Here is a 25429-nt window from a genome sequence, read left to right on the forward strand (position 1 = left end):
ACAGCACTTTGTTAAACTAAATAGAGCCGGGGTTAACTAGCACACTTGTTTTATATTCTATTCTCCAAATTCTTCCCTTAGAGTTAAATCAGTTAAGTACATTTCTAAGTTATTTCAGGGATCACTTTTACCCCATTTCACGTTTCCATAACTGATCGATATCCCTCCAGTTTATGTAACAACTTCTTTGATTCTTGCTCCCTTGCACTTGGTGCCCAGCTCATTAGCCAATGCCGTGTTTGGTGGTGGTTGTTGTTTCTACTTATGGTACCAGTTTCTGTATCAGTCAGACTCGGCCAGGTCATGCTGTAGTAACAAACAGCTCCCAGATCTCTGAAGTGTAAAATAAAAAGTGATTATTGTTTCCTCCTTCTGCAAGTCCATGAAGGTTCTTTAGAGGTACTCTGCTTGTTTTATTCACCTGGGTATCCAGGATGATGCTTGAGTCACATTTCTCACTATCTGATAAAGAGATCTCTGGAAGGATTCATGCTGGCGGTTAAATGAGCTTGTCACTTTTGTTCATAATGCATTATGTAGAACGAGTCACGTGGCCCCACTGCACATAAAGGGGTCAGGAAATGAAATTTGATCATGTACTTAGAAGATAGGGAAATAGAAACATCTAGTGAACAACACTGATGATTACCACATAGACCCCGTGTGTGTAGGAGCTTGGTATGTGAGGGAAGCGACAATACAAATCAGCAGTGAAAAAAATGGGCATTCCTTTAAAAGTCCCAAGTATTAGACTACTCATATGGAAACATACACAAGTCAGATTCCTAGTATTTAGCTTACACAAAAATAAATTCTACAGGATTTAAATATATAAAAATGGAAAGAAAGAAGACTTTTACAGTTTTAGAAGAAAACATTTAAAAATTCTTTCCAAATTAAGCTAGGAAATTCTTAAGACAAAATTTTCCAAGCCAAGAAGGAAGAGGCTAATAAGTATAAAGTACTAGAAAAAAGTCAGCAAGAGAAAAGCTGCCATGAGCTAGAACGTCATGCTACAGATAGGAGTTCAGTTACTCAGAGAAAACTCAAAGCAGATGGGCCAATTTACTTTTTGATGTCTCACCTTATGCTGATGGCCCTGCCTTGAAAAAGTAGCTATGTATTCTTTGGAGCATACGTTAAAAACTTCTCTTGGCCTTGTGGGAATATTTCTCAATAATTCCCACTGTCCTGATGCCACCATGGTAAATGTCCGCTACACGAACCTCCACAACTAAATACCTCCCAGGTGTGTGTGTCCTTTCTTTGGTAGCCAAAGGTTTTGGGATGTGGAGAGCTTTCCCATGAAAAGGTTGTTCCTCCTTGTGCTTAAGGCTTCTGTCCCCTTCTCTGGAATTACCGATCACCCTATGAGGTTGGCTTTAGAAAATACAAATAGACTTCTTCTTCCTCATAGTCTTGCACTGGGCCCAGATCCCTGTAGGCGCACATCCTTTTCTTGTTTATATTTACCATGATTTGAGGACTCATTTTGTTTCTAATATGTCATTGCACGTTTTATAAAGGTCATTTTATTTAATGCAATTCTGGGAACTATGTATTATCTGCTTCCTTGTATGGATGCAAAAAACTTCAAAAACTTTGGACTATGTTTTAGGAAGTCTAGCATTGCCCCATTATGAGCAGATTAATATGTTATCTAGATCAGGAATATAAAGGGGAGACAGGTCTTGAAAAATTAGCATCTACATGGAGTAGACCAGTGAATCTGAGTTTATACTCAGACCTAGGAACTGAAAACAAGTTTCCCCAAGATGCCCTGGGATAAAGCTTTGCTGTCTTCAACTTGGGGCACCCAATGAAGAGCTCATGAGCTTTAATTCTGATGTAATTGAGATCTTTTTCAATGCCGTACTAGACAACAAGGCACTAGTTCGAACCATTTCTTCTTAGTGGCTATTTACTCTGGTCCATCTTTTTAATTTCTGCTGCCCTCCATAGAGGACCCCACTGGGCTGGGTTCATCCTTAGAGCAAACGTGCCAACAAATAGCTCTTCTCTTGGCTCACGTGTCCTCTACCTCGTGGTTTGTTTAACTGTGGCTACTCTTTTCATTAATCGCTGTTTACACTTCACAGTGATACTTGTTGAGCTTGGCAAAAGCCATCAGCTTTACTCATTTTCAGTCTCTGACCCAAGGCAAACTGTCATCTTTGACAATATTTTAGCTGTATAAGAGCAACTGGTAAAAAACAATTAATTAAGTTAAGTTACCTTGAGAACAGATACGAGAATGTTGGCACACTGTCAACCTGTTGTTTCTGGAAGGGCAGTATCCTGTTAAACGGGGTCCACCCAGATGTATGGAAGTAAAGTGGAAAACATGGGAATATAAGTAAACCCATGGGCCCCTTCATCCCCAGATAAATATTTTTATGAGAAAGGAAGACACCACTAAGCACATTGCCCCATCTTTAAGTTGCCCAGGGTTATAGGCACATTATAGCTACCCCGGCTACTTCCCTGCTTCTGGGAAGGAATGAATAGTCAAATCCAGCCTTGGATTGAATTCGTCTCCATCCAGTTTAGCTGCAAGCCCTATAGGAAGGGCCAGCCACCGGTAAGGCTGCATAGTGAAGCCTCCCATCTGCAGTCAAACAGCCAGCATCATACCTTTGCAAGCCTTGAAAGTCCCACTTAACAGGACCTTCGCGTCCCCTTGAGCCGGCTGAAGGGAAAGTGCTGCTAAACTGCTGGATTGGCAGAGCTAAGTTTATACAGATGGAAGAGTTAGCAGAGACCACAGAACAAATACCAGCAACCAACCCATTTCACACATCTGAAAAAAGAGAGAAAGGAATGGCAGAGGCCGGCCAAAGCAAACAGGCTTTGGAAAACTTGAAACTGTGGGCTGGACTTTTAAGCTGTTCCTAACCTTTTCACACTCATCTTGGGGAGCTTGCTCCACTCCGAAAAGCAGAAACTTTTTAGCATTTACACTTCTCGGGTTTGGCCTCCTACAGATAAAGGGCAGTTAGTTCTCTATGACAAAACAAGCGTTGTTTCCAACATCATCGGCACAGTTTTTCTGGAGTCTGGACTTTTCGTGGGGGATTGAGAAAGTGTCATTTTTTTTTTCTAGAAAAGTACATGTTATTGGGATTCCCTTAACTTGTCTTTTTGTGGTATGTACTGGCTCTTAGTCTTTTTTATTTTCTCTTTTTTCATTTCTTCCAGGAAAGAAAGCCATTTTCATTTCTTTTCCCTGGAGTATGCTGAGATATAAAACTTCCCTGCAATCCGCTACCTCTCACAAATAATAGCCTTCAGTTTCCACCGAAGCACTTGGGTACTTATCAAAGTGTATTCTAAAGGAACCACGAATGTTGTTGCTGCCTTGGGGATGTGTGATGTTTCTAGCTCCAACCCCAGAAGGATAGAGGACTGATATTTGGAGGCAAGAGTTAAAGAGAAATTTAGCCTGAGTGGCCGTGAATTGGGCGCTGCCCTCCCCGGTGTGGTTGCATAGAATTTATGGATAGTGGTTGGAAGAAACTTTCCTGTGAGCTGGCATTGGAGAAGCCAGTGAAATGGCTTCAGCTAGGATGCTTTGTTTGAGAAAGTTAGAAAACTTTGCACACATGAGGCAGACCACGCTATAATCATCTGAGCTCTGGGTGGGTTGGAAAATGGCTGTCAGAGATCCATTGAATGGGTTAATCAGGTTACCCAACTAGTTTGCTAGAATGTGTGGATGTGTGTCTGTGAGGAAAATTCTGCAACTGTGTTTAAAAACAGTTCCATCTGTTCCTATGTATTTAAAATGCTTAGATGGGAAAAAGGAGTAGATGCAAAAACAAGACTCAGACCCTTTACGAAACAGATCATCTCAATTCAATTTGGTAACGGTGGATAACACACAGGCCAGCAGACAGAGAGCCAGTGGAAATTAGGTATTGCCCAGGAGGGAGAGCGAAGCAGACCCCGGGAAAGCCAAGGGAAGTTTCCCACTGGGACTTCTCCGGACTGGATGAAACCTCCAGAGGCTGGTGTACTGAAATGTGCACACGACTCTCTGTTTATAAGAAATGGGCCAAAGAAAAGCCCATTGGAAAAAGTACTGTCATCTGATGACTTTGAACACCAAAAAGGAATAATCTTCCCTGCAGGTGGCAGAGTAAAGCAAGAATAAAAGTCAGTAAAAGTCACCTTGGTGGTTGGACCCAGGTGAGGGAGGACTAATGTCCAAAGGTTTGAAAACCCTTTGAGAGAGCAAGCAAACAAAGTAAGAACATATGCCTTGATTTTAGCAGACTAGGATTTAGAGAAGAGGGTAGGCATCAAGGTAGGATACATGTGAACAATGACATTTCCAAAGAGTTAAGTCCCTATTGATTTCCGCTTATGAGAAAACATCCTAGGGAGGCACGTGTAAGTTCCATTGCCAAAGACTTGTCAAATAGAGCAGGTGATCCTTGGCCTGGGTCATGCTCTTCTGCCTTTCAAGGGAAATATAGTCTGGAAAACTCCTATCTGTACTAAGAAATCCTAGAATGCCTGTTATTTTTTGTAATTGACCAGGATCAGGAAAACCAGACATGATTCATAATTCTATGCTTAGCTTTTCTTCAATATGTGCTTTTCATCAAGTCAGCTAATCCTGATAAATCTCAATTTCTTACTCTGAAGCTGAAGGCACTGGAGAATTCCGTCAGAGCCACTCAGGAGCAGGATGCCTTTGCCAAACACAGTTTCCTGTGGCATCTCCATAGATATAGCAGAGGGTGGGTGGCGGTGAGTGGGAGGACGGGCCCTGGTGAGGTGGCCTGAGTCTTCTGGCTTGTTCTCTCCGGCCCAGTTGCTGAGGTCATAGACTACACGGAACAGAGTTCTGACACCCCTGGACTTGAACATTCTAAGGCTTTACAGTGCTACTCTTCTTTGACATCAGATTCCAGATTTCAACTGAAAAGAAGTGAAACTTTTGTAATAAGTTAAATCACATCAGAAATCTGGATCAATCTTACTCTTGGGGTAGCTGTCCTCTCATTCTGATCTTTTCTAGCTCACAGATGAGGTGGCTAAGAGAGAGGGGTCTAGGGGCTACTGTCTCTCACTTTTCATCTGTTCTCGCAGCATTACCAGCTGCAATCACAATATTATACATACTTACATGTTTTATATATTATATGTATATAATACAAATAAAATGCAGAGTTTTGGGTAGTGTAATATAAATACAATGTAAAGATAAATACAAATATGAGGTTTTTACTTATTTATTTTCTCCTTCCTTCACTAGAATGGCATCTCCATGGGAACAGCATTATTTTGTCTCCTTTGTCCCCTTCCATATTGCCAGTGCCCAGAATAGCATCCACGCATAGTAGGTGCTACACCAATGACTGTGGGATGCATGGAGGGGTATCTGATTCTGGTTTCCAGAATGCCCTTCACTGACGTTTGCTTTGCTGCCTTACAAAGTAAGGTTCTGCCTGGGATGCAAACCTGAGTCGTCTCCATACAGTTCTTCATCTCCCTCTCACATGTTGAAACTTCCACTCCTGGTCAGTAGTGCTCAGGCCAGCGCCTTATCTGACATTCCCAGGGATATTTCCACGGCCAGATGAAATCTGAGGTCCCTTAAAACGCACTTGATCTGTATCTATTGAGATGGTCATGTGGTCTTTATCTTTCAGTCTGTTAATATGGTGCATCCCATTGATTGATCTGCAGATGTGAAACCAAGCTTGAATCCCCAGGGATAAAGCCCACCGAGTCATGGTGTATAATCTTTTTGCTGTATTGTTGAATTCAGTTTGCTAGGATTTGAGGATTTTCACCAGAGGTAGTGGCTGGTTCTCATCACACACACAGTGGTAACTGTGTGAGGAGTTGGATATATTAATTTGCTTGACTGCAGTAATCATTATGCTATGTATATGTGTTATATATCAAAACATCATGTGTATACCTTAAATATACACAATTTTTGGCCAGGCACAGTGGTTCACTCCTATAATCCTGGCATTCTGGGAGGCCAAGGCAGGAGGATTGCTTGAGGTCAGGAGTTCCAGATCAGCCTGAGCAAGAGGGAGACCTCGTCTCTACCAAAAATAGAAAAAATTAGCTGGGCGTGGTGGCATGTGCCTGTAGTACCAGTTACTCAGGAGGCTCAGGCAGGAGGATTTCTTGAACCCAGGAGTCTGAGGTTGCTGTGAGCTAGGCTGACGCCACGGCACTCTAGCCCAAGTGACAGAGTGAGACTCTGTCTCAAAAAAAAAAAAAAAAAATATATATATCTATACACACACACACACACACACACACACAATTTTTATTTTTTAAAAAAGCATGTGATCTTGTTATCATGAATCCCATCCAGGTCCTGGACCCAGGCCTGCCTCAAGAAAAGGACGGAGATTTTTGGCCACTCCCCTCCCCTCCTGGGCCATGCCAGCTGCCACTTCCCCTTCTGCTTTCGATCATCCTCTCATCCTTTTCTTCTCTAACATCTGATGCTGTTCCCGACGATCTATGGCCTTCTGTTTAATATTCCTTATGCATGGGGCATCTACTTTGTGTCAGGTGTTACATGTACAGCAAATGGGTCAAAACATCCCTCAATTCAAGGAGCTTAGAAGCCGGAGGAGACAGGGGTCAAGCTTTTATGACCATGGCCCACAGTAAATATACATAGACAATCCAGTACACAGGAACACACACATGGACATACAAGGGCTGTCTGGAAAGTATCCAGCCTTTGTTAATATAATAAGAACATATTACATGGCTGGATACTTTCTGGACAGCCCTCGTATATTGCTTCAAAGTTTCATGAAACTATACTTACTTGGGTGATTTTTTTTTTCCATTCTCTTCTAGAGTGGTTTATTTTATTTCATGAAAAATATGGTTATGAAAAACAAATCTGGTTATAACCCACCAAATTGATCTCACTATCCAGTTATGAGTTGCAATTAGTACAATTAATCAGACACAGGCAGTTCAAAGTCATTATAACAGAAAAAAAAGTAGCACAAGGAAATAGAAGCCACGAAAGAATTGTGACTTCCTCTAGGAAGATGCCATCTAGAATTATGCTTCTCAAACTCTAACACACATGCGAGGCACTCTGGGATTCATTTAGACTGTAGACTCTCACTCAGGAGCTGGGAAACTGGGTGTGAGATGCTGTGTTTCCAGCATGCTCTCAGGGGCTGCTGGTGCTTCAGGACCACAGGTCACACCTTTGCAAAACAGGGGTTTAGGAAGTGATGTCTAAAGGATGACCAGGAATTATCCAGGGGACAGAGGGAGACAGGAAGAGCCTCCTGGTAGAAAGAAGGACAGCAGCAATGTTTTGCATACAAGAAACACGATGGATTGCATACAGAACAGCAAACATCCACGGTGACTTAAAATTACTTATGTGTGTGATACAGCGAAAGACAGGGCCTGTCCCTGGCAGTGAGGGATAATTAGGGTAGCGACAAACCACATTTTTTGCACAAGACTATACTCAGGGAAAAGGAAGCAAAACTTACAGATCACTTTTTTAAGATAAATCACGTTTTTTTTTTAAATTTTTTTTACTATGAAACACAATATTGGCGACTGCAGTTTAGAATTCTTACTATATTTCTCTTTCGTCGGTGGGCGCTGGAGAGGAGCAGAGCTCTAACCTCACCGGCAGGTGACTGTCTGACCACAGTGCTGAGACTCAGAGCACATTTCATGTGAGATGAAATCTGGGTGGCCTTGGTGACACCTGTGGGTTGAGCAATTGGAGGTTGAGGGTGGCAAATTTAATGTCAAGACCAAAACATAGCCTCGCCTCAGGTGACTCCTGGATGCCGGGGAACAGGTTTTAGAAACAGGGAGGTTCTGGGTGAGTCACAAAGAATGACGTGGTGACAGGGACATGGAGGCAAAATACTAAGGGAAGGTATGAATTTCTTCCTCTACCCCCACAGGTAAGGGAAGTGAGGACTGGACCCCTCAAGCTTTATTTCCAATCAGTGTTTTTTTTTTTTTCTGTTACCACTCCCCCAGTAATAAGCTTGGTAAGCTCCAATTTAAATGCCACATCCCCAGTGGCAGCCTCGGTTTGTGACTCAGCCCTGTGGTGAGGACAGAATCCGAAGTCCCCATCTGGCAGGGGCGATGGGAGAACTGATGGGAGTTAGTTACGCGGTTCCCAGTGGATTTCTAAGTGCATCAAGTGGAACACGTGGAGCCCCCTGACTCGTGCATTTCTATGATCTTCATCCAGTCGGCGCTCATTCTCCAACTACTGTCTCTGGAAAGGCCTGTGTTAGATGCTGGGTGCACGACTGTGCCTCAAACAAACCCGGTCCCTGCCGTCTGTGACCTTGTAGTTCCCTATAACTACAAGGAGTCAGTATATTTTGGGCTGAATCCTAAAATAAGGTGTTCCAAATGTGCTGTGTATTTTCCCTTTCGCTCCCAGCTGGATCGGGAAGTTCATTGGCCGAAGCTGCCCTGTTCTCACTGTGGTCGTAATGAATGATTACAGGGGTCTGCCTTGTATGAAGAGAATTTGTCCTCATTATGATGAAGAGAATGTGTTTGCGATTCTAACTCAGATCCCAAGGCCCAACCTGCATATGTCCACGCTGACATCGACTGTCAGTACCGATCCCCTTCTGCTCGGCTCCCCAGGAAACCACCTTCTCCTAGGAAACCGCCAGTGGACACGTGTACCCCTTGTTTGAGTTGGCTGTGGTACAGTGGAGAGAGCCAGACACCTGGAGTTTGATACATTTCTTTCTTCCCCAAAATGTGATCTGTAAGGCACTGCAGCAGATTTATCGCGAATGAGGGTCCCCTGCTGTCATGTATGAGCCAGAGAAGGCCTCTGTGCATTGGCCCCTGGGTCATTTATTTCTTTACTGCAGGCTGAGACCTGTTAGTTCGAAAGCCTGGAGGCATCAAACTCAAAGTTTTACATATTCGATTATTTGAAAAGTAGTACAAACAAGTGTATTTTTAGCTATTTAGAGCCTGTTTTGCCTACCCCGAGCAACCTCACCCAACAGCTGTTACCCCTTGATGAGACAGGGCCTTGTAGTTATAAGGCCTGAAAGCATTTCTGCCCTTCAGAGATTTCTGACCTGGAATTGTCACTGCCGTGCTGCTGAGTGACATCACTGAGACAGGTGAGCCTCTCTGATCTCCCTTCTCCCCCTCCTCTTCTCGATGGTGGCTCCTCCCTACAAGCCTCTCAGGGTCTCAGACTATGAAGAGCTTCCCTTCTCACGCAACCCTGGCCAAGCACCACCAGTAAAGCTTGCTGTGTGTTACTGCCTCTCGTGGGCACAGCTTTGTCCTTCATCAGACCCGCCTCCACACAGCTATTCCAGATGCACTGAGTCAAAGCAAATGGGAGGGGTGCCTGGAAATGTACAGTTTTGATCAGCCTGCCCAGGTGAGGTGTGTACACGTGTGTACGTGTGTGTGTATGTGTACATGCATGCCCACATGAGCATTAGTTTAAGAACTACGAATTAGAAGATTTGGCTTGAATCTTGCCTTTGGCAATTGTTATCTGACTTTGGAAAATTCCTTTCACTCTCTGAGCATCAATTTTTCCGTGTGTGAGGTTAAGATGATGACATCTATATCAGAAAGATCTGTCAAGGCAAAATGCGTGTGTGGAAGAGATTAGATCGATGGTTGATACAAGCTAGGTGCTCCACATAGAGGTGTGGGATCTCAGTCTGTCTTCCTGTCCTGGTTCCTTTCTGAGGCTCTTTTGGTCTAGTCCTTGTCATCCTAAAATATTCCCTTTTTTACATTCCTTTTTGAATCATTGGGGCCTCATCAGTGTACCAATTCACTTGTAAATCTTATTTGACATACTACTGTGCCTACCTGACTTTAAGTCTTTTAATTTTCCTGTCCCTCTGCTATTAGATCTCCCCGTAACTGCATTATCTAATGCTATAAAGTGTCTGACAGCCAGAGTTTAGATGACAAATGCTGCATAAGGTACATTTGTATTGTACTGTTACAGTCCTTATCACCAAATTCAGATGGGACCTAAATGCTATTTTTATATAAGATTTTGTTCAGTTCCACTCCACTGTCTATTGGAGATTTCTGGTTTTGCTAAATACATTTTTCTCCTTTCCTGCTTAGAATCATCTACTGAGATATAATTATTTTTAGCAACTTTGCCGAGTTGTTTGCAATTTTGTACGTAAGTCTTTGCTCTCTGGGGACATAATAAATACATGGCCCAGTGTCCCAGTGAATGGTGAGAGAGCTGTGTGAAGTCAAGGTGTGATTCCCCAGTGATGATTGCTAAACGAGATCATTTACCAAAGGCGCCTTTGTGCACCACGGAAATCTTTAACCCCTATTGCATGGATTTTGTATTTTTTTTAAACAATGAATACTCTCGTCCAAAGACGATGTCTCTGTCCTTTATATCATCTCTACTCCTCTCCCTACTCCAAGTTTTTAAAAAAACCACAGCATGTACCAAATATACATGGGATATCGAGAAGAATTATTTTTTTTCTAAGATCAAGGCCAGTGACAGATGCAATGGAAACACAAAAATGAAATCACATGTGAATTTGACTATAGCACCATGTGGCTGGAGTGAGGAAAATGATAACACAACTCTGGCTTCATATGTTAATATTGGTAGGGAGCAACTGGGAGGTTACTCACATGAGATTTTGCTAGCGGAATTCCACTTGTGCGGCTCCAGGGAGATGGGTAAGTAAAAGGACGAGTTTGAACACCTGTAAAGTTGTCGAGTGAGGATAGACAGACGTAAAATACAAATAGGGGACTCTCATTTAGCGGAACCAACTGGGTGGCCACTGTGAAAAGTGACAATAAAGAAAGATTTTAAGATGGGAAGTTCTAGAAAATTGACCGGCAAAGAGAGAAACACTCCACATCACTTTCTAAATGGTGACCAGATGGGCCCGTAGTTTCCTAAACAGCTGCCTAATTCACATTTCCAGTGTAAAGTCTCAAGAAACTACAGTGGAAAAGATCCAACTTTTTAATGTCAAGAGCGACAAAGAAAAAGAGAGAATTTAATTGGATTGGGATTAGAGGTAAATTTTATTAAGTGTATGCCAGATGTACCACTTAGGGTAACACATACATGGGAAAATAATACTTACCATTGTGCTAAGGGCTTTGCATAGGTTATCGCATTTGATCGTCACAAAAACCCCTATTTGGCAGGTACTATTATAATATTATTTCCATTTTACAGACAGGTAAATTGAAGCTTAGAAAGATTGATGTGCTCAAGGTCAGAGAACTAGTAAGTAGTAGATCCAGGAACCAAATCCAGGTTGTCTAAATTTGGATTCCTCAAAAAAGGATACAAAAGGGGAAGTTGTAGCTAATGTTTAAGAGCCTCATTTCTGCTGTAGATATATCAGGCTAGTGTGTGTACATGATAGCACCCTCCTGTGCTTTGCTTAAGTGTTCATGATATGTAACCTATAACTTCATTTCTTCATCCTAAGGTAGATTTAGAACTAAGTTTGCCACTCAGCGGCAATGTGTGGTCTGGGGAAAATCAATCTATTTCAGCCTTTAGTCTAATCTGTGAAATGGGCATAAAAGTAATGCTTTATATTTCCATGTCCAGTTAAGATGGAATAATAGGAACTGGATTTGTCCTTCTACTGAAACAACTGAAAATAAATTTTTAAAAAGTGGAATAGAATTCTCAAATAGCAATTTGCAAGACACTGCACACCAGACAATGAAAGGTAATGATCTCTGAGGGGCAAGACCTTCAAATCATGCCAGCTTGCTGCCGTAAGAGGGATCCAAGCCCACACACACAAAGGGGGAACCCAGGCAGAGCATCTCAGGGCTCCCTGAGATGAAGACATGGGGCTGAGCATCCAGGAAGACCAAGGCGGGTAGAATATTGGAGAAAGGAAAGCTGTTAAGAGAATAAGAATTCCAGAGATCTACATGGGCACCCCTCAAATATTAAACTGCATACAGGGGTGTGTGTGTGTGTATGTGCTCGCATGCACGTGCATATACATACGTGTAAATGAGGTCAGGGAAAGAACCATTTAAAAGGATTAGAAGGCTGATAAGGTTGACTCTTCTTCCTAGCCAGGCCAGAAGACCTAGAGTTTCATGCAGCCCTGGGTGGAGTTCACAGAAATGTCTTGCCTGAGTAGTGGAGAGTAACTATTCCTACACCGAGCACTGTTCTGGTCCCACATAATATAAATTAAAAACCATACTCCCAAATATTAAACTATTTCCAAGTAACTTAAAGCATCCCAGAACAAAGTTCAAGAACACTTATGAGAACACAAAAATATCCAGCACTTAAAAACATAAAACACACAATGCCTGGCATTTATTCAAATATTATCAGCCATTCAAAATCCAAGAAAAAAATTGAGAAAATAAATGTATCATTTGAAACCAACCCAGAACTGACACATATGCTAGTATTAGCAGAGAAGTGGCAGCAAAACAGTTATTATAACTATATTCCCGATATTCAAAAACTTAAGAGGTCAAAGCAATTTAAGAGGAGACATGGAAGATATATATTTAAAAAGTCATATATAGAACCTCTATAGATAAAAACAACAATGTGTGAGATGGAAAATGCACTGGATAAGATTAATGGCAGATTAGACTTTCAGCAGAAAATACTAGTGAATTTGAAGACATAGCAATAAAAACTATCTAAAACAAAGCACAGAAAGAAAAAAAAAGACAACTAAGTAAAAATTAAAAGAGAATCAGTAATCTGTAGGACAATTTAAAGTATCCTAATATATATATAACTGGGAGTTACAAAAGGAAAAAGTGGTAGAACAAATATTTGAAGATATAATGGCAGAAAGTTTTCCAAATTTGATGAAATTATAAACCCAAATTTTAAAACTTCAAGAAAACTCCAAACACAATAAACACAAAGAAAACTACACCAAGGAAAATGATAATATAATCAATTTGCTGAACACCAGTGCAAAGCAGCCAGAAGGGGAAAATATATTATGCCCAAAAAACAAAGCAAATGCTGAGAACAGATTTATCATTAGGTATAATGCAAACAAGTAGAAATTGAAACAATATCATTAAAGTACTGGGAAAAAAGGTCAACCTAAAATTTTATGTCCTGTGAAAATAACTTCCAAAAATGATAGCAAAATAAAATCATTTTCAGACAAATAAAAACTAAAATAATTTATTACCAGCAGATCTGTACTACAAGAAAGGCTAAAGGAAATCCTTTGGGCCAAAGGAAAATGACACCAGATGGAAATACAGATCTACATACAAAAAATGAAGGAAATTGGGAAATATTTTTTCTAGTGTGACAGTCAGTCTTCTTCTTAAAGAAGAAAAACCACAGGATAATATCAATAGACGCAGAAAAAGAATTGAACTAAAACCTGACAATCATTTATGATAAAAACTCTCAGCAAACCAGGACTCAGGGGGAACTTGTGGGGGACAGGGGAATCCCACTATGAATTTAATTGGAGTGTTCCTAGGGCATCCGGAGTCCCCAGGGTAGATTGACTAGGGAGTCCCACCCTGCTGAAAGTCCCTCACAGCTCTGCTCTATATTAAATTAAATTAATTAATTAATTGATTTGACTACATTTACTACCATTGTTAGCTCCTCACCATAGGTGCTCAGTCACCTTCATCTGGACACTAAATTATGATTACAACGCAACGGAGTTTGCCTTGGAAAATTCAACTAGAAATACATTCTATTTACTATTCCCTGCCAATTGAAATCAACAGGATTGTCTGGTACCCCTTTTTTACCTTGTCTCACTGCTTCTTGGTCTTTAAATTTCTTGGATTAGCTATTTATCCCAGTGAACCACAGTTATTCATGTTGCACGGTTTCCAGGGGAAAAATACAGCCCTTTCCCCCCGCAACTCCATGTCTAGAGTTTTTATATTAGTTGAATGCCATAGGTGCTTTGAGAAACCTTAGTCTTGCATTTGGATAGAGGGGTGTCTTGCACAGAAATCCATCTGGGGCCACATATTGTTGCCCAAGTATCATTCAGGGAGGGACTGTGAAACAGTATTGTGAATTCACTGTGACTCCCTGTTCTGCCTCCAAGACATGCTGGGCAAGACTGTTGCAACCTTCCAGGCTGACACAAGCACCAGCCCAACATATACGCTTATCTCCGTTTATGTAGTATGTCTACCTTGTGTGAATTATTTTCTGAGGGTGTAAAAAGTCCTGTTTTGAGTAAGGGAGGAAAATAACCCCCTCCCTCTGATCTCACACTGGTCTCTAGTCCACATTCAGAATCATGGGTCAACAAGGGTCACATCTATGAAACCCTAAGGAGGTGAGTAAACATGGTTTGGAGAACAAAATTCCCTCCGATAGGCCAGAAAGATGTTGATGGTACTAAAGAAAAATACAAAATGACTATATTTACTGCAGTGATGATGGTGGGCTGCTACGATTATAGCATTTGCTAAATGTGTTCACTTTATCTGTTAATTACAGCACTCCTGTCAACCCATAGATCTGTCTTTCTGGACGTCTGTTAACCTAAGCTACAGAAGGTCACTCCTGGTCAGTGCTTGGAAGGAAGAGAGAGTTTGCACAAGGAAACAACCAACCAACCAACCAAACAAACAAAAAACCACCCAGATATCCCAATCAGCGGTGTAGGTAGAAGCCCAGCGTTAGTCGTCAGAAGCTGGTAACTAACCAGAGGGGATAACTTAGGAGGGATAAAACAGTTCGCCGATTCAGACATGTATGTGTATGTCCCACACACATTTATAGAGTGCTCACTGTATACCAGGATGTAACATAGGGAGAGGTAAGTGGGTTTGAGATATGGATATTTGAATCCCCAAATTTGGTAACTGCAGGGGATTTCTTTCAGGAAAGTGGTAGGGGCTCAGTTTAGTCTCTGGTTATTTTTTTGTTTTTGTTTTTTCCAATATCAGGAAGATTTAGTCAATCTATAGTTGAGGAAATTATATTCTGTCAGCAAAACTAAATGACTACAAATAGTGCACCTTTGTCATTTTAGCAGCAATAATGTCAGTAACAGTTAATATTTATTGAGCAATGATCATAAGCAGAAAACTGTATTCATTGTTTTACTCTTTCAGGTAATCCTCAATACTTAAAAATAAGTACTATTGTTATACCCATTTTCCAGATGAAGAAACAGAGGCCCAGAGAAGAAGAATGACCTAAGCTCACAGAGCTAATAAGGATGGATGCAGACTGAAGTTCAAATCTGTCTCACAGCAAAGTCCCCTGTCTAACTTGCCATGAACCATTACAAATCATTATAACAACTGAATTGTGTTCTTAGAAGAAGGGAGGAAGAAAGGCTAATGTCATCTTTCTGAAGAGTGTGCTGTTTGTGACAAAAGCCAGGATAATCAGGTAAGGTCTGAACATTTGGGAATATCATATGGGCACAGCTTTACCATTGGCTCCCAGGGAATCCCATGGGTTAATAAACTATTCCATTTTGTGGCACTTTGGAACATTTGGGGAGAAAGTCACTCTGTGAACATAAAACTAATCATTGCGTATCTGAAAGCACGCTGGAAAAAGTTAAGCATTTCAGCAAACCCCTTCACTTTAAGTGCATTCAGCATTTTCCCTCCTCAGAAATAACTTGTAAGTTTGTGATTTTAATTATTATCATTCTCCCCTGAAATTATGGGCAAAGCACTCAGTGATATTTGAAACATCAATTACTGGCCTGCAGCCCTCTGCTACTGTTTCTCTGCCTGCTGCCAGGCTGCAAATCCATTTTCTGCATTTCTTTCAGATTTTCTGAACAAAATTATGGAAAATCGCTGCTGGCACATGGCACTTTTCCACAATGGTCAGAGTTATTGAATTGTGCCGTTATGTGCTACTTTGAGAAGGCATTCCAACTGCAAATGCCAGCCTTCAAACTATCAGAACATTTTCCCCAATCTGGGCTTTATAAATTTTCCACAGGAAAAGGCTGAGGAGTCTGCCCTGGCTTTGCCTGAAGCTCCTGCTGGGCGTAACCACACGCTTGGGATGGTTCAAGTTGCTGATTCTTAGCTCATCTCCTCTCTGGGGTCCGTAATCTGGGTTTTTTTTCTGCTTTCTCATCACAGTTGCTCACACTGTGCGACTGCAGACCCAAGGCCACCAGAACCCTCTGTGGCCTCCAGGGAAGGCAGCAACCTGTTGACAGCCACTTTGGCTTTGTCTTCCCCTTTCAGTCCCCTGACCTGTGCAGTAATGTTCCAAGGGCACCTTGACCTCACCATTCCCAACTCTGCTCCTCCCTCTGTGTTCCCCATGGAGGCTCACACATAAACAAGAATTCTGGGAGCTGTTCTCAACTCCTTTCTCTCTCCGAGACCACAGGGTCATGCTGTCACCAAGACCAGTGGATGTTAGTTCGTGTGTCTCTCCCACATCAACTTTTTTGCAATCAATCATCTTTCTCCTGGATTTTCCCAACAATGACTTGGCTTATATTTTGCCACTTGTCTTTCCCTTCTCCAGTGTATCTTGCACGTTGCTGTCGATGGATTATTGCAAGAATATTTATTAGTTTACCCAACAGTTATTAAACACCTACTCTGTATCAGATACTGAAATAGACGCTAGAGAAATAGACGTGGTGGGTGTATGACCCCAGCTTCTAAGTGTTATGGACCATGGCTATTTCACTGCTTAGAAAGGGACAATGGCTCTTCCTATGAAATAAGTCACAGTTCTTTATCATGGCTGGTCCTCGGGGATAACGGTGATGCAGTTTTGATGCATTTCTTGGTCACATTTCTTTCATTTCTTTCAATGTCCCCTGTCTTTCAGCTGTGCTAATCTCTGTTCCTTAAAAAGGCAGAAACGTTGACCCCAAATCTTTACCATACTATTCTATTGCCACCCAGTACCCATTTTTCACAGTTCAGCAAATGTTGACTTATTTTTTAAGGTCTGCCTCAAATCTCACCCTCCGGTGAAGCCTATTTCTGCCCTTCCAGCCGCTGCATCCTCTGTGCTCTGATTGTACTGCATGAATGTCTCTGAAAATTCAAAAGGGTGTGGAAAAGGTAGGGTAATACAAGATTCCAATACGGAGCACAAGCTCTGGGATCCAGTGGATACAAGTGCTGTTACTGACTAGTTGTGAGGTTTTTATTGCAGTGTTTATCTTCTCTAAGCCTCATTTTCTCCATCTGTAAATTGGAACAACAAATATGTAACTTATAGTGTTGTTCATAATATTTAATGAGCTCATTTATATAAAATGTCAATCTTATATTATCTTAGAATAAGTGCTGAATAAATTATAACAATTATTATTGTTGTCATCATTATTACTGTACTGTGGCTTAGCACATGCTGTTAGAATTAGTTTTGTGCCTCTCTCTGCTACCACACTGCATGCTCTTACAGTACAGAGACCACCTCGTTTTCACCTCTGGTTCTCCAGTGCCCAGGGTAGCGCCTGGCTCATTTTCAGTTCTTTCTACAAGAGCAAATTAATCTTTATCTGGAAATCCACAGGGACTTCAAAGTCAACATACAAGAGAGCCAAAACTCCTAGTTCACCCCAAAGCATGTAAAGTGTCTAGAACAGTGCCTAGCATGTAACAGTTGTTAAAATATAAGTTAATTATATTACAGTTTAATTCACCCAAACACATTGATGAGTCACTCTCGACCATGTGTATGAATTACAAAAATGAATTTCTGTGGGAGCTGAGGCATTTGATGAAACTGTTTAAGTCAGAGATTCCTCGAATACCCATTAAATAAACTGCACATTCTCCAGGTTTTGTCTCCAGGAAGTCAGACTGGGACACTCGTGTTATTTAAACATAGCTCGTGTTATCCTGGTCTGGAAGATGGGAACAGAGAGAGACTATGGGGTCTATCTTGTTCAAAAAAGCCCTGTGGTTAGTTTCTGTATGTTTTGAAATCTAGGGTAGAATATAATTCCTATATTCCATAAAATACAGCTGCCATCATACGCTCTATGTCCTCTTGATCTTACCTTATCAAAATTTAGCCCCGGATTCCGCATTCGTAATGACAGGCTGGTGATGCATCCAGATACCTCTTCATTTCACTGATTGGTCTGCACAATGTACGCTATTATTTTCTGTGCTCTGCATGTACTGTATTATGTTTTCCTGTGGCACACTGCTGTAGGCATACATCGTCTTCCACTGATTGTGTGGGCTTAGCACCGGACCTCCTTGATATAGTCTGTCAATGTTTTAGGAAGAAGCTCTTCCATGTTGTATGAGGTGGCTGCAATAAAGGGATTTTTGCATTCAAGGAAAGAGAAAGATAGATCTGTCTGGTCCTATATATAAAGATAGATATAGATATAGGTGTAGGTATAGGTATAGATATAGGTATATACAGATATAGATGTCTATATCTATATATGGAAGACAAAACTGCTGTTTTCTCCCCAAAGGTGTCCAGTTACTAAAACAACAACTGACAGGTAGCAGCCACTGTTATACAATGAGCCTGCATTTGTATTGAGAGAAAGCATGGACGGCAACACAATGTTTTTCACCTCTACACCTTCGCTTTTGCTGCATGCTCTATCTAGTGCCAGAGGGAAAGCTGACTTGGACTTCTCTGTTCCTACTGTCTTGTGTGTGTGTGTGTGTGTGTGTGTGTGTAATTCTGGTGGAGATTTTCATCCTCTCCACACTAAAATTTCTTAATAGAGTTATCAGCATTTAAATTCTGAAGTGTTAGTGGAAGACTGAAATGAGATTTTCATGCACAAATAGCCCGGCATGCTATAATTTTACTCATTCATTATTCCAAAAACAGTTCTCAATTCTTCTGTGGATCAAGATCTCTGTTAGGCACCCATGACAAAAATAGTGAGTAGAAGCCACACAATTCTTTTATTATATTCTAGTATATGGATTGGCAAACTTTTTATGCAGAGGGCTAGTTAGTAAATATGCTGGGCTTTGCAGGCCATGTGGAATTTGTCACAGCTACTCAACTCTGCCATTGTAGCACAAGAGTAGCCATAGATAACATAAATAGACATGGCTTTGGTCCAGCATATCTTTATTTACAAGGCAGGCAGTGGTTTGGAATTGGCCAGTGGGCTGTAGTTTGCCAACCCCTGGTCTGGTGGAATAGACAGGGGTAACTAAGCAGTTACAGGAATAAATGAAAAGAAGCTGGTTCCAGGTGAGTGTAAAACCAAGGAAGCTCACACAGACTGATATTAAAAGTTATGGAGGTAGAAAAAAATAAGATAAAAAGGGACTATGAGGATAGAACATGAGGGTGGAGAAGTTGTCAGGGTCCACAGAAACATGCAGGACCTTGCGGGCTCTGTCCAGAGTCATGTCTTTATCCTCAGTGACATGCCTTTCCTCTTACCTATACCCCTTTGCTATAATAGCTGGTCCTTTGCAAGAGGGCAGCTGACCAGGGGTGTGGTCCTCTTCTCAGAAGCTCACAGAAGAGAAATATCTATGATCACTCTACTCTGACCTCATAAGAGGCCTGGGAGTGGCTAAATAGGGTTACATTCTTCTGCTCTCTCATCATGCATAGTAAAAGGAAAATCTTGGAGAAAACCAAGTTTGATTTTATTGTTTCATCTGGGCTCTTGGAACTCAGAGCCCAACTTTTCCAGGATTTCTTCTTCCTCTCTGCTTGCTATAACCTCAGAGCATCCACATCCTGGGATGGAAGCTTTAGAGTCACAGCAGGGGTGCACTGGGCCATCTCCTTCCTTGCTGGCTTTTTGGAGGGAGTCACTCTTCTCTTTGGGCTTCAATTTATGCAGCCATAAGATAATAGTTTTTCTACCCAACTCAAAGGCTTACAGTGAAATTCAACTCTGAATTTTTCTTTTGTAATCTATAAAACACTACCAAAAAGATGAAATGCAAGGATGGTCATGACAGCAATAGTGGCAGGGGGCGGGGATGAGGAGGAGGAAAATGAGATGACAAATGTAACTGGTTGTCATACCTAAAGCATTTGTTCAGCATGTATTTATGAAGCACTTGTGTGTCAGCTTCTAGCTTTAGAAATACAGCAGTGAGGGAAAGACACTTGCCCTTGCCCTCGAAGACCTTACTGTCTAGTAGAGGGAGAATGTCAATAAGAGAATGATCACACAGATAACTCCATGTGTATTTAATTAGAGAACAAAGCAGTACTTTCCTCATAAGCACAGGTAAGCCAAGGGTGCAATCAGAGGTGTGTGTGTGAGTGTGTGTGTGTGTGTGTGTGTGTGTGTGTGTGTATGTGTGTGTAGGCGTCAGGAAGGAAAAAACTTATAGAGGGAAATGGCATTTAAACAGAGACCTGGAGTGCATGGAGAATTGAGTCACCCAGGTGAAGAGTGTAGAAAGAGTGTTTCCAGGTAGAAAAGCAGCACGTGGGAAGACCTGGAGGTGGATGAGATTGTGGTGCCGCCAAGAACTGAAAGAAGCCAGGATGGCAAGAGAACAGTCAACAAAGGGAAGCAAAATTAAAGGTGAAGGAGGAGGGCACAGCCGGGGCCAGCTCTTTCAGGCCTTGTGAGATGTGTCACCAAGAGTGGTTTTTGTCCTGAGAGCCTGGGGAGCCAGTGGAGGGTTTCAGGTGGGAAGAACATGTAATCCCACTGGTGTCAAATAAAAATCACAAGGCATGCTGTGTGGGGAGTGGAATACGAGAAGGGCGAGTGCAGGGGAGGAAGACAAGCGGGGAGGCAGGGCAGCCATCCCAGCGAAAGGCCATGTCGGCTGGGCCAGGGCTGTGGTAGTGCAGAGGGAGGGAAGGGGGCAGAGGTATATTTTAGAGGTAGGACTGATGGGGTCTGCTAAAGGATTGGATGTGCCAGCAAACAAAATAGGGGGAAAAAATTAACTCCTAGGTTACCTGTAGTAAGACACTGGGTAGGTGGGACATTTGATTCCTCAAAATGTGGAAGAAAATCAGAAGAGAAATTGTGCATATACCCACGTGGTACGACTGGTGTGTGTATGGAGGAGAGGGAGAGAGATAAAGAGAGAGATATTAGGGTAGGAAAGCCAGCAGGATAAATACCTTTGCTCAGAGAATAACTTTTCATTTAGCTGTATCTTGCACAGACTATTATATAAGGCTGGATATTGATGCTGGGTAAAATGGCCATGTTTCAAGCAGATGGTGTTGACTCCTGATAAGGACCATGGGCCCTGAAGCCAGATTTCTGGGGTTCAGATCCTACCTGCCCACCACCCCCAATGCTGTGTTAGGTAGAATAATGACCTAGCAAAGATGCCCACATCCTAATTCCTGGCACCTGTGAGTATCTTAGGTTACACGGCAAAGGGGAATTAAGGTTGCTAATCTGCTGGCTTTGAGATGAGGTGATGTCCCTGGATTATCACGGTGAGCTCAATGTAATGACAAGGGCCCTTAAAAGTGGAAGGGGGAAGCAGAGGAGGTCAGAGTCAGAGACGGAAATGTAATGATGGAAGCAGTGTCAGAGAGAGGTGATGTTGCTGGCTTTGAAGATGGAGAAAGGATACCATGAGTCAAGGAATGTGGGCAGCCTAAACAGGCTGCAAGAGGCATCCCAGAAAGGGATGAAGCCCTGCTGTCACCTTGATTTTAGCTGGGACCCATCAAACTTTTCACTTAGTGAACTGTAAGGCAACACATTTGTATTGTTTGAAGCCACTAAGCTTGAGAGAACTTACTACAGCAGCAATACAAAACTAATACACCCACTGACTAGTGTTTGTGGGAAAGATACATCTCTGTGCCTCAGTTAAATGGGGTTAATTGAAATGCCTGCTTCACAGAGACGGAGTTTAAACAGGGCAATATGTGTAAAGCACTTAGAGTCTGGTATGTAGGAAATACATGTCAGGTAGCTTCTTTTCTCAATATACTCCCGTCTCAATGTGAGGAAAGACGTCTGCTTTTCTCAGAGGGAGGACAGGTACAATGGAGGCCACAGCTGTTCAGCAATGATTTGCTCAAGCCACCTGGGTAAATGGGTCAGTTTCACCCTTATATTCCTAGCATCCCCACACTACCTGACCCATTAATAAATTAGATATACTTCAAATTATTGATCTAAACTAAACTAGACTCAGATGAGAAAACCTCTGCCAGCTCCTAGTTACATGAAAAAGTGTGAGATGGAGCAGCCTGTTTTCTCATACTTTAATGGAGTTATTCCTCCTTTGAGAAGGGAAATAAAAGAAAACTCTAAGACGAGTTAATCTACAGTTCTTAGAGAAGAATATCAGTATGCTTTGCCGTGTGCTGCAGTTCATAATATTCAAATTATTAGCAAATAAAGATTATTATAAATTATTAACTATTTGTGAGTGGAATGATTTGCATATTTTAAGACATTCCTTTAACATTAAATCTTCTAAACACCTTCTCTCCTTGTGAATCATGAAGGATTATTGGGATGACAGGTTTTCACCTGGTTTTATGCTTGTTTAGAAAAAGGGAGCAGTTGCTGTCTGAGCTTGTGTTGGGAACCTCGCTTCCCGCCCCTAGAGTCCTCTCTTCCTTGCACAGAGGTCTACATGCTTGGACCTGTGGCCTCAGACCTGCCCAGGCTCACACTCCCCTGCTTTGGCCCTGAGCTGGGATTCTGGGAGGAGTTGGATGATTCACATCCAAAAGAGCTTGGATATCCCTAGGTCTGTTGTGGTTCACCTCTTTCTTGAGACCAGCTGGGTTTTCCTCAATTATAGTCTCACTCTGTGTCCTCCAACTTCAGTTCTGCTGTGCTGGGCTCTCAAGTTCCTCTGGGACCATTTTCTAATCTGAGCTTCACACTCCGTTCCCAAGTTATATGCCCTGAAGGTGATTTCTGATGCTCATTGCCTAGTGCCTGGGTATCTGGATTTAGATTCTTTTATTCTTAATCTCTGATGTTTCATCTACCTGAAAGTCTCTGAAACTTAGAGGTCTGTCTCTTCCTGCCTTGAATTTCCAATAAGGTCGAATGAGAGAAGAATGGGGCTGGTTCACCAAGACATTTCCTGCAAAGTGACCCTGCCTGGGTAGTTATTTGGGTGGTGGGGGATAAATCAACAAGCCAGGCATTGGCTTGATTTCTTGGCAACCTCTCTTTAAAAGGATGAATGTTTGGTTTGATACTTGACCTACAATATAAAGAAGAAGGTCACAGATTATATTTTTGCCCCTAAAAAGGAATTACTCTTCCAAAACCCCAGAGGAAAGTAGAGTCTGGCTTTCTGATTATATGTTTCATTGCAATGCAGTGATGTAATGTCATACATGATAAAACTAGGGAGCTGGGCTTGAATTGAAGTCAATTGAAGCTTACAGGCTTAATCCAGGTTTGGGTATTTCAAATTCATCCAGCCATGATTTCTGGGGCAAGTATTTGAGGTTAGAATAGCTTATGAGTGACATGGACCGTTGGTTGGTTTCGTTTGCAATTCAGTGGGCCGCTGAAAAGGAAACTTTGCTCATATGGTTTGGAAAGTGTCATTTGAAAGGGAAAACTGAGCTAATCTCTCCATCCTGAGAGTTTTGGAAAGGAGGCTTTTTCATAGCCATTTTATCAGAACCTAAAAGAGTGTGAACAGGTAGAGATGGTCTCAAGGATTATAAATGACCCGGCAGGTTTGGTTTTGTGTGTGTTTGTGGGTAATCCCTGGTTTGTTTAACTGGGTGATTCTGGTTCAGGGAGCAGTTGACACAAGTTCAAAAAGACACATTGACAAAGGAAGGTCCTGTGCTGGCCCCAACTCTAGGCAGCCGGCTCTGTGTTTTCACTGTTTTCCAGCACACCCCGACTCCTTCCTGAAGATGCTGCCCTTGAAGGGCACAGGCCTTTACCAACGACAGAAGCCACGATAGCTCATGTGGAGAACAGATTCCCACCGCATTTCCCCATGAGTGACAGAGAATTTATTAAAAACCAGAGTAGTGTTTGAGGACAGAGAAACCTCTCTGGCTAAAGTAAGAACTGGATTTTATGCTTTGATGTAAACTAAAATCCTTGTTGGGTCTCACAAACATATACGAAAGAAGTAAATAATTGAAAAACCTGATGAGATATTGTGTCCTTTTTTGTTAGTGAGTTTGGCATTCGCCAGACTGGGTGGAGTAAGACATTCATCCACATTCCATAAATAATAGCGTTGCTCTTAGAAGTAAGATGGAGACAATGGCAAGTAAACCCAAAGTGCCTCAAGTTGAGGGAACAGTACAGCAAAGAATTTGATGCTGGAGGGAGCAGATGTAGTTGGGGACTTTAAGGGAAGGATGCATGGCTGTGGCAGAGAGCCTATGGGGAGGGAGCCTATGGGGAGAGAGCTTGTAGCGAGAGAGCCAATAGGGAGAGAACCAGTAGGGAGAGAGCCTGTAGGGAGATAGCCAATAGAGAGAGCCTAAAGGGAGAGCCTATAGGGAAAGAACCTATAGGGAGAGAGCTTATAAAGAGAGAGCCTGTAGGGAGAGAGCCAATGGGGAGAGACCAGTAGGTAGAAAGTCTGTAGGGAGATAGCCAATAGGAAGAGAGCCTATAGGGAGTTGAGGTCCTAAAATTGAGCAGGGTTCTGATTGTGGAAGGCTATCACTTTCCTGAGGATTTTCCAGTTCTTCCTCCTTTGCACTTTTCTGCCCAGCCCCCAACCTTTCCATGTGTGATGAATTAATATTATGTAAGGTGAACTGTCTTGGAAATTAGACTCTTTCCAGTTCCTGCCTCCATAATTCTTCCTGCTAGATATGGGGGCTGCCGCTTCTAGGGCCACTCCTAGCTCTAAAAATAATTTGTCTTTCCAGAATCTCCTCAAACACTAGAAGCCCTGGGTCTATCCCTTCTCTCCCTTTTAATGCTACCCATGGAACAGTTCTTGTTCATCCAGCTTTAAAATATCTGAGTTTACTTCTGTTTGTCCATCGGAGACCCAGGTATTCCTGGACACTTAAGGGTCCAGTCAGCTTAAGGATCAGGATACTGTGGTCATTGACTGGTGCTGGCCCCTGAGGAGGGCCAGTTGTCCTCTGAAGGAAGACCCGGAATATTCCTCCTTCCAGCTAGCTGTCTTGCCCTGATCCCCACCCGTCTCTCTCTGGCTTTTCCTTCCCCTAATTATAACCTGAGTTGAGTCATCTGGTATAGCTAGTGGTGGTTACGGTTTAATGTCTGCTCTAATAGTTACTTAGTCTTCAGGAAAAGTAGGGAAAGTGGTTGGTTTGAAACAGCCTAAGTCTCCTCAGGACTGAGGTCATTCTCAGAGGTTCATTAGGAAGACACAAAATATCTTTAAAAGCCACTAAAGAAACAGTGCTCAGAGTTTCCATTTAGCCATCCCTCAAATATCTGTCTAACTTTAATTCAGATAAGTAATCAGAATACAATAGAACCACTGAAAATGTCCCTTACTATGAGGGTGAGAGTTAGCTTTAATTTTTCCATATGATCTTTGTATATCTCGC

The sequence above is a fragment of the Lemur catta genome, chromosome 17 (genome assembly GCF_020740605.2).
Source record: "Lemur catta isolate mLemCat1 chromosome 17, mLemCat1.pri, whole genome shotgun sequence".
NCBI lineage: Eukaryota > Metazoa > Chordata > Mammalia > Primates > Lemuridae > Lemur > Lemur catta.